The sequence below is a fragment of the Phocoena sinus genome, chromosome 2 (assembly GCF_008692025.1).
Source record: "Phocoena sinus isolate mPhoSin1 chromosome 2, mPhoSin1.pri, whole genome shotgun sequence".
NCBI classification, from domain to species: Eukaryota; Metazoa; Chordata; class Mammalia; order Artiodactyla; family Phocoenidae; genus Phocoena; species Phocoena sinus.
In genome coordinates, this window is record NC_045764.1 from 44,468,895 (window position 1) to 44,486,324 (window position 17,430).

Sequence of the window (17,430 nt, forward strand, 5' to 3'; positions counted from 1 at the left end):
CCCACCTTGGTGTCTAGATTCTAGCTCCTTAACATCCTGGACGTTGCCTTTGAACATGTGTCAGGCTCTCTTAATAATAATGATAATATTACTATATGACTTCAATAACTTTTAAAAAAGTAAATCAGATAATAAAACTCTTATTCTTAAAACATGGTCATGCCTTTTAAATGCAAAAATGACTATTTCCTTTTGTCCAACTTGGCTACAAGTTAGAAGTTCCCAAGACCCCCTCCTCAGGTTCTATAAGCTGTTCACAGAACTCAGGAAAGCAGTTTACTTACTAGATTCCCAGTTTATTATGAAAGGATGCAACTCAGGAACAGCTAGATGGAAGAGATGCACAGGGCGAGGTATAGGGAAAGAGTACAGGCTTCCATGCCCTCTCCAGGTGTACCACTCTCCCAGCACCTTCATGTGTTCAGCAGTCTAGACTCCAAAATCCTTAGGTTAGGGTTTTTTTAAAAATATTTTTTTAATTTTTATTTTTTATGGAGGATTCATTATGTAGGCATGATTGATTGAATCATTGGCCATTAGTGATTAACTCAACCTCCAGCCCCTCTCCTCTCCTAGGAGGTCAGGGGTGGGGCTGAAAGTTCTAACCCTCTAATCTTGTGGTTGGTCCCCCTGGCAACCAGGCCCCATCCTCCAGGGGTCACCCCATTAGCATGAACTCAGGTGTGGTTGAGAGGGGCTTATTATGAGTAACAAAAGACGCCTCTCTTTCCCCTATCACTCAGAAATTCTAAGGGTTTTAGGAGCTCTGTCCAGGAATTGGGGATGAAAGCCAAATATATAATATGCACCATATCACGGTATCACATCTTTTCTTTACATGTAAAATGAAATAAAACTCTTCACTGTGGCCAACTGTGTGGTCTTTATTCTATCATCTTCCATTGGCTGAGTGTTGATAGACTCTACTGTTGTTCCAGCCCAAGTGAAATAAGCACCATGTAGAGAAATGACTCTTTTCTCCAAAGAATAATGGTTTTCTGCCAAAAGCAGAGCTTCGAAATTGCTCACAACTTAGTACAGGACAAGAAATTACCGGCAATCAGAAATCAAGGTTAATTTTGAAAATGGACAGAAGAGGAGATAAATAGAACCATGAATAATGCCAGCATATCTCATAGCTTGTTGTTTACACATCTGAAGAGTGAGGGAGATTCCCACAATTTCAGCTCATTGCCCTAATCCCTGACCTGAGAGTTAGCAGGGTCTGAATTTCATCTTGGCTTTCCCTTGAACAAGTCACTTTTTTTCTCCGAACCTCAGTTTATCCCCCCTTTATAATGAGGGGGATTGGACTACATCATCACTGATGCTTCTAGGGAACATTCTGAAAATTTGTGGGAACATTTCTGATTGTCACAAGGATGGGGCTGGGTTCTACTGGCATTTGGTGGGTGGAGACCAGAGAGTGACGGTATCCTGCACTGCACAAGGCATCCTGACTCATGTCCCACCAACTTTTCTCTTCTTCACCTAGGTAAAAAACTTGTTTGTAATCACCTGGGCCTTGAACTCAGCTCTGTTTTACATATACACTCAAGCTATTGTTTCATGGTTATGCTGAATTTTCTAGAAAGGCAAGTAACATGTAAATGGAGGAAATCATGGACTTTCTCTTGTTTGTAGCTCTGCAGAGTTGTTCACCATTATGAAAAATCATTCCTAGTGTCTGAGGTGCCAATACTGCTCTAACGCTGCACTTGTAGGCACTGAGTTCTTGGTGATTATATACCGATTGTTAATGTATTTATTTAGCTCTTATTTCAAAGTGTCAGCTAGAAAGAATAAACATGGATAATATATCAAAACTAGATTTAAGCTTCTGATTTATTCATTATGTCTTCTGTCTATTCACAAATACTTGAATGTTGAAATTCATCTTATTTTATTATGAATTGCTTTATTTCTCATTGTTTACGGTATAGGGCATTATATTTATTTTTAAAGTTAAGTACTTAGGTAGGCTATACATCTGTAATTCCATTAAGACTAGCAAAGGGGATATTGCAAAATATGTGCTATAAAAATAGGATTTTGGACTTAATAGGATTAGGACTCTTTGGACTGGGTACTTTTCAGTTCTAATAATTTAGGAAAATGAAATGACATCAAATAAAACAAAAAGGTCAGCCAGAGCTCCTAACAAAAAGAATGAACAGCACAGTAACCAAAGAGACTGAATATGCCCTTCATAGGGGCAAGTCTCCCCCCACTTGCCCCACTGAAACAAATGCCAATTCTATAACCCTTCATGTCTTCATCTCCACTGGGAGTTGAGTCCGCCCTCATAATCTTCCCTGGCAACTGTTGCTAGGAAGATGCTGCCTCTCGAGCTGACCTTCCAAAGATTTGAGATCACAGCTGGTTGTTTCCCAGCTGCTCATGAGGAGATCAGATTTGCCCAGCCAGAGTGATGGAGAAACATGCAAACAGCACAAATAGCAACAACACATATAGGATGCCGGGGACGATATATAAGACTTGGTGATCAGGAGATGTTTGATTATTGCTTTCCATTCCTGGAGGTTTGGGAGGAAAAAAAAAGACCATTACTAATCTCTGCATTGCATTTTCTTGTTATAACTGATGGAGACACTGCCAGCGAACTTGCTATTTTGACCCCTTTCATTAAACCTGTTGGCAGAACTCATGGCTTTCAGGCAGGCAGCGTCCACGTTTCACTGCTTCGGCTTTGGCTGTTCTGTTCTTTTGATATCGCTGAATAGTGATAATGATTATGAAAATGATAATGATAGCTACCGTTCGTTGATACTTGCTTTGTTCCTGCCATTGTCCGAAGTGCTTTTCATGAATTGCCTCGTTTAATCCCCCCGGCAACCCTATGAGGGAGATATCACAAACTCCCCTGTTGTACTAATGAAGAAACTGAGCAGAGAGAGATTAAATCTCTTGTCTAGTCCCACTTAGCCAGTGTGCACCAGAGTCGGATTTGATCTTGAGTCTGAGTGGCCCCTAAACCCTCCACTCGTACCTCCTTTGTGTGCTATGTTTTATCCACTGATTTTGATCATTTGCTTTTGTCCTGGCAGTGGCAGTGCATGCAGTAAGATCCATCCATCCATCCATCCATGCATTCTTCACCACATGTGACTCAAACATGTGCTTGCTGCCAAGCTCACTGGGAACTTGGGTGAGTGAGACCCATGCCCTTTCCCAGGGAGCTGAGGGTCCGGTTCTGTGCAGAATTGAGCTTTCATTCTTTGAACCTGTTGGGTCTATGAAGGTGGGGCTACGTGGTGTGGAGAGTGCCTGGGTGCACTCCACAGACTGTGGCGAGATGTTTGGCCACACAGGTGCTCATGAGACACTGGTTGATTTTTTTATCTTCCATCCTCAACTAGGGCTCCCATCCTAGAATGCTGACAGGCTTAAGGAAAGGGGCCAAAACAGCAATTTCCCTGGTAGTGCCTCCATCACTATTAAAGCAAGAAAGTGCAATGCAGAGATTTGCAATGTTTTTTGTTTTTTTTGTTTTTTTTCTCCCAAACCTCCAGGAATGGAAGGCAATAATCAAACCTCTCCTATCACCATGTCTTGTATATCGTCCCTGGCATCCTATGTCAAGGGGCAGAACAAAAGTCACGCTGACAAAAGTCAGCAGCCAACATTGGGGTCAAGCATTGCACTTCGTCTCATTTAATCTGCAGAACGATGTGGACTTGGTAGAAGAGGCTCAGGAGGAAGATCACTGTTCCAAAGGGTCAGACTGACAGAAGTGCCTACCTCTGCAATAACTGCTGTCCCCTCTTTACACTCTGCTTGGGTTCAGTTAGGCCTTCAACCCAGGCTGCCAATTCTTTCCTTTCTTCCTTCCTTCCTTCCTTCCTTCCTTCCTTCCTTCCTTCCTTCCTTCCTTCCTTCCTTCCTTCCTTCCTTCCTTCCTTCTTTCCTCCCTCCCTCCCTCCCTCCCTCCCTCCCTCTCTCTCTCTCTCTCTCTCTCTCTCTTTCTTGTTAATTGAGATAGAATTCATATACCATAAAATTGCCCTTGTAATGGCTACAATTCATTGGTTTTAGTATATTCCCAAGACGGTGTAAACATCATTACCATCTAATTCCAGAATATTTTCATCACTCCAAAAAGTAACCCCGTCCGCATTAGCAGTCACTCTCCATTCCCCCACCTCCAGCTCCTGCCAACCACAAATCCTTCTGTTCCTACTGGTTTTTCTACTCTGGATATTTCATATAAATGAATTACACAGGATGTGACCTTTTGTGTCTGACATCTTTCAGTTAGAATATTTTTAAGGTTCATCCATGTTGTATCATGTGTCAGTACTTCATTCTCTTTTCATTGCCAAATAATATTCCTTCAGATGGAGATATATAAATATATATATACACCACATTTTGTTTATCTGTTCATCAGTTGATGGACATTTGGGTTGTTTTCTCTTTTTAGCTATTGTGAGGAATGCTGCTATGAACATTGGTGAACAAATTCTTGTGTGAACATATGGTTTCAATTCTCTTGGTTATATACCTAAGAATGGGATTGCTGTGTCATATGGTAACTCTACGTTTAAGTTTTTGAGGTACTGCCAAACATTTTTCCAAAGTGGCCATACCATTTTATATTCCCAACAGCAGAGAATGAGGGTACCAAAGTCCCCACATTCTCTTTAATACTTGTTATTGTCCATCTTTTTGATCATTGCCATCCCAATGGGTACGAAGTGGTATCTCATTGTGGTTTTGTTTTCCATTTACCTAATGTCTAGTGATGTTGAGCATCTTTTCATGTGATCACTTAGGCTGCTACCTCTGACTTCCACTTGTTTCTGTTCAAGAGGCTTTGGGTCTAATAGAAGAGAAGTCGAAAACTCAGGTGGTTGTGGTAGAACCTCTGCCTGCAGACAGGAAACCACTTGATTAGACTGAGCAGAGGGCAATGAGTCAGGTGCTGGGAGATGCCTTTCTAGGTCTTCACTGAAGGTGCCCATGGGACAGCTCCCGTGACTTCAGGCTTCCCTTTGCCCACAGGCTCAGCACTAGAGGGTAATGCTCCGTCAACTTCCCCATCGGGGTCTCTGTCTCCACTTATACCCACACTGGACCCAGAGAAGTGCCAGAAGCCAGGCTGGCTCTTTGGATTGAGCAGGGCTGAGCTGTCCAATCCTGTGGTCCAGGCAGTGGTGCTTGTGTTTCTTTCTTTCCTTTTTCCTTTGTATGGACATTAATAACTTTAACAAATTTTTATTTTAAAATTTATATATAGTACAATTCACTTTTTTGGTGTATAGCTTTATGAATTTTAACCAATACCACAACGAAGATCAAGAATAGTTCTACAACACCCCAAAATATCCTTCATGCTGCCCCTTTGTAGCCAGTGCCTGCTCCCTACACCCAGCACCTGGCAACCATTTCTCTGTCCCTATAATTTTGCCTTTTCTACCGTATAATATAAATGGTGTTCTACAATATGTAAACTTTTGGATCTATTTTTATTTAGAAAATACATTTGAAATTCATCCACGTTGTATTTTTCAAGAGTTCCATTCCTTCTTATCGCTGAGAAGTAGTTTATTGTATGGATGTACCACACTTTGCTGGTCCATTCTCCAGGGAAAGGACATTTGGGTTGTTTCTAGTTTTTGGTGAGTACAAATAAAGGTGCTATAAACATGCAGGTATAGGTTTTTCTGTGAACATAGGTTTTTACTTCACTTGGGTAAATATCTGGGAGCAAGATTGTTGCGTCATATGGTAAATATGTTTAATTTATAAGAAACCTTTCCAAAATGACTGTACCATTTTGCATTCCCACCAACTGTGTATGAGAATTCCGGTGGCTTCTTTTACTTCCCAATACTTGGTATTGTCAGTTTTAAACTTAAAAAAATTTAATTTAAGCCATCCTAATAGGTAAGAGATGGTATCTGTGGTTTTAATTTGCATTTCCCTAATGGCTAATGATGTTGGCTATCTTTTCATATGCTTATTTGCTATCCATAAGTCTTCTTCAGTGAAGTGTCGGTTTAAATTTTTTGCTCATTAAAAAAGTTGCACTGTTTATTTTCTTATTATCGAGTTTTGAGAGTGTTAAAAAACTATATATTCTGGATAGGAGTCAGATATGTGAGCTGCAGATATTTTCTGCCAGTCTGTGGCTTTGGAGTGACATGTGTTATTTCCACTTGAGACCCATTGGCTAGAATTAGTCATGTGGTCCCATGCAATCCCCAGGGGGCCAAGAAATGCAGTTCTACCCAGTGGCTGGAAAGACAGAGAGCTGGAGATATCTGGTGAACAGCAGGGATGACCATCCCACACACTGCTCTTACTATTTCAGAGTCTGCTTAACAATAGTTCATGAACATTCCTCCATGTTAGCCAGCACTCCTTTACAGTATAGGGGCCAGCAAATGCAGACAATGGCCAGTTTTGGCCTCCTGTCTGTTTATCTTCAGCCTGAAAACTAAAAGTGTGCTTGTTACAGATGAATATTTGAAATCAATTTGGTGATAAGGAACACTGTCTTTGAACCCCAATTCAGCAAATGTTATTAGTCCAAAAAGAATTAGATTATTCTCACTCATTGGCATGTATTACAAAAAAAAAAAATTCAATCATGAATGCATTTTGAATTTGTCAATAAAAAATTTGTGGAAATTTGTTTTCTCTCATTATTATGAGTGCTATGCAATATCCTTGATTTTTGCCCCTTGGCCCACAAAGCCTAAAATAGTTACCTTCTGGCACTTGACAGAAAATGTTTGCTGAATCTTATTAGAATGGTTTTTCAGAGCTGCATGGAATTCCATAATGCTCTATATATGCGCCTATTGTAACATTCATACATTCATATTGTTCAACTCCATTGTTTCTAGATTCTTCCTAGTTAAACAATGCAGCAATATGGATCCTTGTATACATGTCACAAAGATAAGCACTGATTATTTCCTTAGAATAGGTTCTTAGAAGTGGAACCGCTGAGTGAAAGGATGGGTACATTTTGCAGGGTTTGACTCAACAGTTGTAAGTAATCTTCCAGAAAGCTGCCATTTCACATTCCCTCATCCAGTGGAAATATGTGCTTATTTACTTTACTGTCCTTTTTCCAAGACTGTTCGTTTAACTCTATAACATCAGTAGTGATTTGATTGGGGATAAAATGGTTCCTTATTGTCATTTTAATTTGCTTTTTAAAAATTATGGATGAAGCAACACATACTTTTGTATGTTTTTAAGCCATTTGCACCTCTTTTTTTGTAATTGGCTTCTTCAAGTCCTTTATCTATTGTTCTGTGGAATAATTTTTAATTCTTTTTTCAGCACCCCGCAATGCCCTGGACAAGTAGCTGAAAAGTTATTTGCAAGGCTGAATTAAACCCAGTGCAGCCATTCTTCAGGGGAGCCATCCAGCTACATTCTCAGACTCAAGGCAGATTGAGTCACCTTCCTCCGCTGTGTTAATCTGTACTGTGATTTTAAAAGAGACTCTCCTCTTCAGTCGGTGGACGGACATCTCCTGCTTTGCAGGAAGACACAGTCCCATTGGCCTCATTAGCCAAAGCTTGGGATTCAAGGTACGAACATACAGCTAAGAACGTTCGTACTTCCAGATGTGTTACAAAAAAGTCTTCTGGTTCGGGATTCATGAGAATTTCTTGGCTCCCAACCAGACCCAACTTCTAACAGTGGCAGATGCGTGGTGGAATGTGGGGAGGATTCTGAGAGCACCACGTGGCTATGAGAAGCTTAAGGTGTTTTTCCTGTGTGTTACAAATGCAATCAAACCAATGTTTTCAGAAGTGGTGAGCTACAGATGGGGGTTAGGGCAGGTGTCCCCTTGCGTCGCTGAAGATCCTGCAGTTCTCTCAGGAGTCAGAGATCATTAGTGGGGTGAAGGAGAAAGCCAAGTGTCTAGAGCTAGCCTGGCCCAGCCGTAGCCAGACCACCCTGTTAGTGGGAAAGCCAGGATCACTGAAGCATCTCCTTTGCAGGTTCTGATCCTTGGGAGACCCCAGATTCATTTCCTTTGATGCTCATGGTGTTTAAGGCCATGCGTGGGTAGAAGAAGACTTTTTCTAACCTGTATCCTTGACACCACTGATTTTTGGACTTCATTTTAACAAATTTCCAGGCAAAACGTCCACCTTTATTTTGGGTTATCTCTCCATCGATAGAGTTGTCACCTGCAATGCTGGAACGCTGAGAGAATGGATTCCAAATGAGCCCTTGACACCAATTAGCAGCTTCATTTCAATTTCCTCGGGTTCGGAGATGTGGAAATATAAGGAAATAAAGCACAGTCTTTGCTTTTAAGGATCTCGCTGTGAAGTGGAGGGAACACAGCTTAACCAATGATTCTAGTACAGTGGGAGAGGAGTCTAGAGATGTATGTCCAAGTTGTTCTGCGACCATTTGGAGGGAATGGGAGTGGAGGATGGTGGTCGGAGAAGGCTTCCCAGAAAAGGAAAACTTGAGTTGAGTTTTGAGAAAAAACAAAAAAAAAAAGTAACCAGCCAAGGCAATGGAAATTGCAGGTAGAGGGAAGAGTGGGTGGGTGAATGTAGGCGCTCAGTTACCCAGCAATCAGCTAACCCAAATATTTCTCAAATTAGGACATATCAGGCATTGATCTTCATGCTACGTTACAATAATATTCTCTAAGTGAGTCTCAGTTGAAAGTTTTGGTGTTACTCAACTTAACTCTCTCCACCTTACCCCTTACAAATTTCCAGGCTGGTGGGAATGGAACTGTCAGAAAGGGGCTTAGTAGATTAAAAAAAAAAAATCACTCCATTCCTTGTTTTCCTGGAAAGTTCCCCAGGAATACGCTGCCAAGTCCAGGAAGATACACATGTATGCAAAATATTTGCTGACCTCCATCCTCAATGCACCAGAGGCTTCTGTTAATAACACTCATCCCAGATCACAGTTCAGTGCAATTCGGCCCTGACCCCCATGCAAAAGAGTTGACCACTGACCTCATTACAATTTAGATTTTCGGGAAGGGGCTTGAAAACAGAATGAGATAATGCCCTGGGACAGTTGGGAGCCACAGCCCTGCACTGAGGGATGAAAGTTGGGTTGTTCTAGAAAGACGTTCAAATGATTAGAAGGATAAATAAGGCTCATCTTTGCAGAGCTCTTCACAGTTTAAAAACCAACCCCTTCACCCTGATAGAGACCAGTTTCACGTTTATCTCCAATTTGCAGTGCGGGAACTGAGGCCTGGGGGAGACTGAATGATTAGTTACTAAAGGGCCAGGACCTGAACCTAGGCCTCTGGTTCTGGGTCTGATGTTTCCTCCCTTTTATTAACCTTATTGAAATCTCCAGAGACAACATGTTTTCTGTAAACCTTGCTGGGACAGCGACTCTTCCATCTCTCAAGAACCTTCATCTCACTTTACGGTAAAATGCCTTCTGAGTCAATAGTGTCTTAAAATTTGTTACTTACTTCTTGATCCTTCTCTTCTAAATCCAATTTGGTTTTGCAATTCTGAGGCTCACCTAGGTTTTTAGAGCTTGTTCTCTGAGTGTTGAGGAATTTCCTCACGGTAACTTTGGGACAAGGCAGGAGGAAGTTCTTACTTGTATTGAGGGGAAAACATCTGTATTTTGGGGGTTCACTTTGTGTTTCCCTAGTGCAAGATCTCATGCACAACAAACACCAAGAAATAGGTCTTCAGAGTAGATAGGGAGATGGGGAGAAAAGTAGGGGGAGCTGGTAAAAAAGCCACACTGTACTTGGAAGGATAAGCACTTAGGAAGCAGGAAATGGCAAGCACAGGGATGAGAGAGAGAGATAGAGCGTCTTTATTCACGATGGCCCTCCCAGGGCCCAGCTCCGAGCCTGGTTCAGTACTCACCAAGGTGAAAGCCCCTTAGGGAGAAGCGAGTCTGAAAGCAGGAAGGCTCAATCATGGACGCGCCCGGTAGTCCTAAAGTGCAAGTGGGTTGTAAAAACTAGAGCGACGACCAGGCAGATTCCACCACAATGACCTCCCCCACCGCCATCTTCACCACCTCTCCCATGCTCCCCTGCGCTACCAATGCATTACCACCATCACCATTGATGGGGCCCTTGTGACGCGCCTAGCACCACGCTAAAGGCTTTACGTGGGTTTAATCCTCACAACACTCCTCCACAGTAGGAATCATTGGTCCTGTTTTCAGTGGAGGGGACTTCAGGGCAGTGAAGTCATTTGCACAAGATCACACCCTAGAAAGCCGTAGAGTCAGTATTTCACCCCAGGCTCTGTGTGCTTCTGATGGGCAAGGTGGAGTGGTCCAGAAGGCTGCCCCACTGGGCACGAGGCGTGTGCGGGGGGCTGGTTTTATGCACAACTGGATCTGAGAGGCTTCTGTGGGCTGTGACCAGGCCTACCAATCTGTTCTTCCTTCCTTTTTCTAGTTTCCTTTCACACATTCTGGATCCTATGGTCTTTCAGGTCAGAGCAAATGAAAATGCTTTATGTCCCTTCTTTTCTAAGCTTTGCATGTTACTGTTTGCACGCTGTTCTGGAAACAGACGGAGGCTGATAGAAATCCCAGATGATAACTCAGACATGAAAGCTCTGTGAAAATACCCATGTAGCATAAATACCTCTGAGCATATGAGAGACAGAGAGGAGAAAGACAGAGACAGAAACAGCGAGAGAGAAAGACAGAGAGAGAGAGAGACAGAAAGAGAGAGACACAGAGACAGAGAGAGAAATAGAGACACATAGAGAGACAGAAACTCAGAAAGAGTGATATATAGAGAGAGACACACACAGAAAGAGACAGAGAGAGAGGGACAGAGACACAGAGAAAGACAGACTGAGAGAAAGAGGGAGACACAGAGACAGAGAGACACAAAGAGAGACAGAGAGAGACAGAGAGAGAACACCTCATGACACCATTCACTGTTCATGCTTTTGGGCCTAGTTGTGCTGGGACCACCCTTGGGCCTTCGGGTCACCTGAGCCAATGACTTCTGAATAGTTTCTGTTCCTTGCAGTGGAAAGAATATGATGAACAAATGTAAAGCACTTAGCTGGGTGTTGGGCCCTGAGTAAGTGCTTGAAGGATAGCTATTCTCTTCATGAACAAGAACATCTCTTTGTCAGTCGTGACTCTGCCTAACGTCCCTGCAGTTCCCCAGCCTGTTTCACGCTCAGGAGCGAGGGGGGGCAGGTGCTGCCAGCCTCTCCCTCCCGCTGGGCCTTCTCTGTGCCTGGATGGGATGTGTCTCCTTCCTGAAGAGTCCCTGGCTGGAGGTCAGAGTCAGGTGCGAACACAACACTTCGAAGTTTGTTGCCAGGTACACAATGTGAATTCAGGGACATTACGGCGTGGGTGGAAAGCATCCTGGAAACCGCTATTTCAAAAGTAAAGCCCCCCTGCGTTTAAAGGGAGATTCAGAGCACGGTGTTCCAGCGAAATGGGAGCTTGATTAGGGTTCTGACCCGTGATCAATCATCTGGAAAAAGGCTTTACGGGGGCATGTTTGGCCTGAGAGGGAGGAGTTGAGCTGCCTCCTATTCTGGAGGCATAGAATCTGTTGAGGTTGCTGTGTGGAGACCTCACTGTGGGCTCTGCAGTGGAGGAGGAATTGGAGGCAGAGACGCGTTGTCTGTGGTCCTCACTCTGCCTTTTCTTTCAGGGCACTTCCCTCCTGGTTTTTTTTTTTTTTTTTTTTTTTTTTTGCGGTACGCGGGCCTCTCACTGTTGTGGCCTCTCCCGTTGCGGAGCACAGGCTCCAGACGCGCAGGCTCAGCGGCCATGGCTCACGGGCCCAGCCGCTCCGTGGCATGTGGGATCTTGATTGTTAATTCTATTGTTTTTATTTGGGGTTATTTTCCAGAGGTGGAGACAATCACCAGCAACTGGTGGATATAATGCAAGTGGCTCTTCTATATGATCTTGACCTCTGTGACCTTGGCCAAGTTCTCTGGAGCCTGAATACCTTTATCAATAAAATTGGGAAATAGTAATATCATTTCCTCCTGCTTATGACCATTTACTATCAGAGCTCAAAGTCAGGCTGCAAAGCTGGGTTACAAACAGGATGTCACCGACTAGTGAACAAGCTGTAGGAAAGGATCCAATCCTCTACAGGGCTGTGCTCAGTGTGGGGACATCATAAGCTTTTTTTTTTTTTGACTATTTTATTTTTTTTATACAGCAGGTACTTATTAGTTATCTATTTTATACATATTAGTATATATATATCAATCCCAATCTCCTAATTCATCGCCCTCCCCCTGCCCCCCCTTGGTGTCCATATGTTTGTTCTCTACATCTGTGTCTCTATTTCTGGGGGGCGTCATAAGCTTTTAAACATTTATTTTACTTCGTTTGTACTTTGTAGATTTTCCATAATAGCAACCTAAATTTCCCATAAAGTGTTACCTTTATAATTGGGAAGATTTAATGAAAATTCAAATTTGGGTCTGCAGTTTATTTCCCAGTCTCCTTCTGCTGCCCACCAGCCTCCTTCCCAGGCAACCTTCCCCGGCCCCTCCAAGCCTGGCTAGTTCTGGCTCGGGCTCACTTGAGGGAGGCCCTGCTGGGGTGGACAGACAGCATCTAGAGAGGATCCAGAGGGTCCTGCTGCCTGGGGCACTGCCTTGCTGGAGCACCTGGGCTGGGCAGTGTCTATCGGTTTGGGGTGGGGGTAGAAGACAGCGTGTGATGACAGAGGCTGCCCTCTGCTCAGCTCCAATCCTGCACCACAATCTTTGTGGGCAGCGTCTTGTCCAATCTTACCGTCAGCCCCAAGAGGAGTATGTTGCCACCAGCCCTCTTGATTTTGCAAATGAGGATGCTGAGGCTCAGAGGGGTTAAGCAGCTTCCCTAAGTCACACAGCCCATAAGGAACTGAGCTGGGATTTGAACCTGAAAGACTTAAACTCAAAAAGTGGGGTTCTTTCCACCAACAGGAGCCCCTCAGGGAGTACTGGGGGGAGATGCTTAGTGAAATGCACTGGGTGGGGAAGGGGGAAAGGAGGGAATGTTTAAGGTGGGGATACTTATGCAACCCCACCTTGATCATGTGTCAGCAACAAAATATGGCCCCTCCTGGCTACACAGAGGACGTTAGTCTAGTTTTCCTTGCAAACAGGAGCAGGTAGGGGCTTTGTGGATCCTGTTGACTCTGAGCCTTTCAAATCCCAAAGTACAAAGTACCCAGTCTGGGTAGAAATTTGACTTCTATTTACAAATTGATTTATCTCTATCTCTTGTGAAAAAGAGGACTTTATTATTCAACACACAAGGTGACAACGTGATTTTGTTAAGAAACAGAAGTCCGGGTCATGAGAGGTTGATGTGGAATGATGCGGGGCCTTCTTTCTGGGGCAGATCCCCAAGGACAGGGCACCACACTGAGAGGGGCAGGTCACGTGGGAGCATGATGAATGGGGTCCCTGGTGCTTTTTTTTCCCGTGGTGGTCTGGGCCCTGTGGGGTGGGGTGGGAAGGCTGTTGGCACTATAGTGTGCCCCCGAGGCACTGTGCCTTTCCGCAGACTCTGCCACCACATCCTGACCAGATCCTCGCTGGGGTGGCTTTGTATCCCCGCCATCCACATGCAGCCTCCCCTCCTTCCAGAGGAGGGAAGTTACAGGCAGCTAAGAAAGGATGTGCAGGATTCGAACCCACAGCTCTTGGGGTCCAGATCACTTGCTGGTTCTGCACTAACTTGTTCCCCCAGGCAGAGTGGGAGCCCCCAGACAGGGGAGGTAGTCTTTTTGAAGTAACAGTAGTGAAGGGGGAGGAGAGAGCAGCCCCGCAAGCACAAAGTTTCCTTTGACTGCACTGCTAGGACAGGACGCGGTCCTCTCTCCCCACCAGGACAGGTCACCGCAGGCGTCTGCCTTTGATTGGAAAGGGCTGCGGCCCAGCAAAGACAGGACTCATACCTGTGGTCTGGGGCCTCTCTCACACCCCCAGAAATGCCATTTGCAGATGGGGAAGATGGGGAAAATGTGAGAAGACAGGAAGAAGAAAAATCAACAGATGTAGGGCAGGCATCCTGGGAGGTCAGGTCACAGCCCGGGAGAGAAAATAGGCCTCAGCCATGGGTCAGGGCATAAACACAGAGGCCCCAGGGCCTGATGTGCTGGAGGGAACCACGCTGGGCTGGCTCGGGGAGAAGAGGTTTGCCATGTGTGTGGTGACTTCAGAGGGAGCCCAGGCTTCTGAACTGAGAGGAAAGAAGAGTACCTTTCAGGAGGCCGGGCTGCAGCCTGCATCTGCCCGCAGAGGCTCCCGTCAGGCCGTTTCTGGCTCAGCCACACCCCTCCCACAGGCCAACCCAGGCCTCAGTGTGGGGCAGGGGAGACCTGTGACCCTGTCAGAGAGGAACATCCTGGCCAGGAGGAACCCAAGGAGGAAACTCACAGGTCCTGGCATACGCAGGGGAGTGAGGGCCTCAGACCGTCTCTCTTTTTTTTTTTTTCTGGTACGCAGGCCTCTCACTGTTGTGGCCTCTCCCGTGGCGGAGCACAGGCTCCGGATGCGCAGGCTCAGCGGCCATGGCTCACGGGCCCAGCTGCTCCGTGGCATCTGGGATCTTCCCGGACCGGGGCACGAACCCGTGTCTCCTGCATCATCAGGCAGACTCTCAACCACTGCGCCACCAGGGAAGCCCAGACCGTCTCTTTCCTTTCTGCCTTTTATAGGTAAAAACAATACTGTTGACCTGCTGAGGCTATGAGTGCTTGTCTGGGTGTGGAGATGGCTCCTAGTGGCTTCTTCCACTTCTAGTCTGGGGACTGGCTAACTGTGCACCGGGCAGTGCAGGCCTGCTGTGTTCTAGGGCAGCACTGTGTGCTATGGGGGAATGGGAGCCCCTCCTGGGGGCAGGCTTGGGGGCAGGCACTTTGCTGGGTCGGCTTACTTAGCCCTCAGGTGACTCTTTCCTCAGCGGGAGTGAACTGTGCTTTCCAGGTAAAAACACTGTGAAGAGTTGTTTGCTGAAGTGTTCTGTGCTAGGTCACAGAATGACCCTGTGACACTGTGACTGGAGAGACCCTGCCCGGCTCCCACCCTGAGACTTGGTGTTACAGCCCAGAGGAAAAGGCACACTTGAGACCCGCCTGTGCTAGCTTGTAAAACCAAGTGGAGGCACTAACAATGCCATTCTATCCCCATGCCATGCAGATAAGAGAGGCCATGATGTCAGGAGGCCTAAGCGGCAGCCCCAACCCTGCCTATTATTCCCTGGGTGAAGCTGTAACTTTTATATCGGGAGGTGGGGGCCAGGGAGGGGAAGATGGTGACGATTATGATAACAGCAACAGTAATAATAATGCTTATTCTCCTTACTGCCTGGGTTTACTGTACAGCCAGAAGAGGTAACAAATGTGATTCTTTTCTGTGGACCACAGATCATGATTCACATATGTTATGGGCTGAATTGTGTCCTGTCCAAATTTCTGTGTTGAAGTCCTAACTCCCAGCACCTCAGAATGTGTCTGTAGTTAGAGATAAGATCTTTAAAAAGGTAATTAAGGTAAAATGAGGTCATTAGGGTGGGCCCTCATCCAATATGACTGGTGTCCTTATAAGGAGAGGAGATTAGGACACAGACACACACAGACAGAAGAAAGACCATGTGAAGACACATCTACAAGCCAAGGAGAGAGGCCTCAGAAGAAACCAACCCTGCTGATGTCTTGACCTTGGATTTCTAGCCTCCAGAACTGTGAGAAAATAACTTTCTGTTGTTTAAGCTGCTCAGTCTGTGGTATTAGTTACAGCAGCCCTAATGCAATGTGTTAGTCATGACTGTCACTAGGGCTCCACAGATATACTCAGACAGAGATGAAGAATGACACATTGGGGCCTGGGGGCGTGGCTATGACAGGCTCCAGAGAAGGGTGGGAAATGAGAGGAAGGTGAAAAACTGTCAGCTGGGGGCAGTCAGGTCAGGCTTCATGGAGGAGACAGATTCAACTTTGGTTTTCTAATCTCTAAAAATGGGGATGACAGTAGTTCCTCTTTCAGAACCATAGGGAAGATAAAATGAGGGAATGCGTGTAAAGTGGGGTATGGTACCGAGGACAGAAGATGCATTTGGTGAATTTTACTCTAATTTTTACTACGAACGTTATTCAAGGATGCTGAGATCTCGGAATGGAAAATGAAGTAGCATGGGAAAAGCAAAAATTAGGGGGTGGACAGTTAGAAGCCCAGTTGGCCTGGGGAGGGCAGACCTCATATGGTTGGCATGGAGAGTGGAGGGAAAGGACAGGGTTGTTATGTATACCGGGAGGGTGGTGATTATTTACGTATATCTTGTCATCTGAGCAGAACTCCCAAAATCAGTCTTAAAGGCTCCTATCTGATCCAATTCCCTGGTGATAAAATCACCCATTAAAAACCGTAAGATCTTGGGACTTCCCTGGTGGTCCAGTGGTTAAGATGCTGTGCTTCTGCTGCAGGGGTCATGGGTTTGATCCCTAGTTGGGGAACTAAGATCCCACATGCTGCATGGCATGGCAAAAACAAACAAACAAACAAAACAACAAACCAAACAAAAAACAATTATCTAAAAAACAAAACAAAACAACTGCAAGATCTCAAAAAAGCAGAGAAAGAGTAAAGCCAGGCCCCTCAATTAGCACAGGGTTGTGTAGGGGTGGACCTGCAACGTCTCCCTAGATCCTCTGCTGTGGGAGAAAACCCTTATTTGGGACTCATCAGCCATTTTATATGAGGGTCAGTGGGCCAGGCTCATTGGAGCCTCTGTTTTTCACTTGTCACTTGGTTGGTCTAATACCAATTCACTCCTTCCTCCCTTCCTCCCTCCCTCCCTCCCTCCCTCCCTCCTTCCTTCCCCCCTTCCTTCCCCCTTTCCTTTGTTCCTTCCTTCCTTCATCCCATAGGAATTTATCAGTGTCTTTTGTGTGCCGAGCCTTTCAGCTGTGCACTGGATACTGGGCAGACAGCTGTGTACAAGGTGGACACGGCTCCTCACTTCCTGTGGCATTTATCTTACTTCAGTCTGTCTAGGTCCTCTGGCTGGGCTAATTCCTGCAGAGTGGGAAGAGGAGCAGAAAGTCTGTCTCACTAGCACTGCATCCCAGGCCCCAGTGCTGAGTTGCTGAATGTGCGTTCAGTAGGAAAATGAGGTTTGCTGTGGACATCAGTGAGGGAGCTGTAAGAAGAGGCTGTGAAAAACACAAAGGCAGGTCTGGGATGGTTGCCATCAATAACACCTGGGCTTTTAATCCTACTCTAATCTTAATGACTGCTGTAACGGAAAGTTTTATGATGCATGCTAATAATAGTCAGTGTCTAATGGAAGGAGTGTAGCTTATTTTGGTAAGATCTCTTGCCAGAAGTTGCAGAAGACCGATATCTTGCAGTATGGAACAGCTGTGAAGCTCATCTTGGGCCTTGATCAGGGTCGGCAGATACACATCAAACAGACCCTTATTCC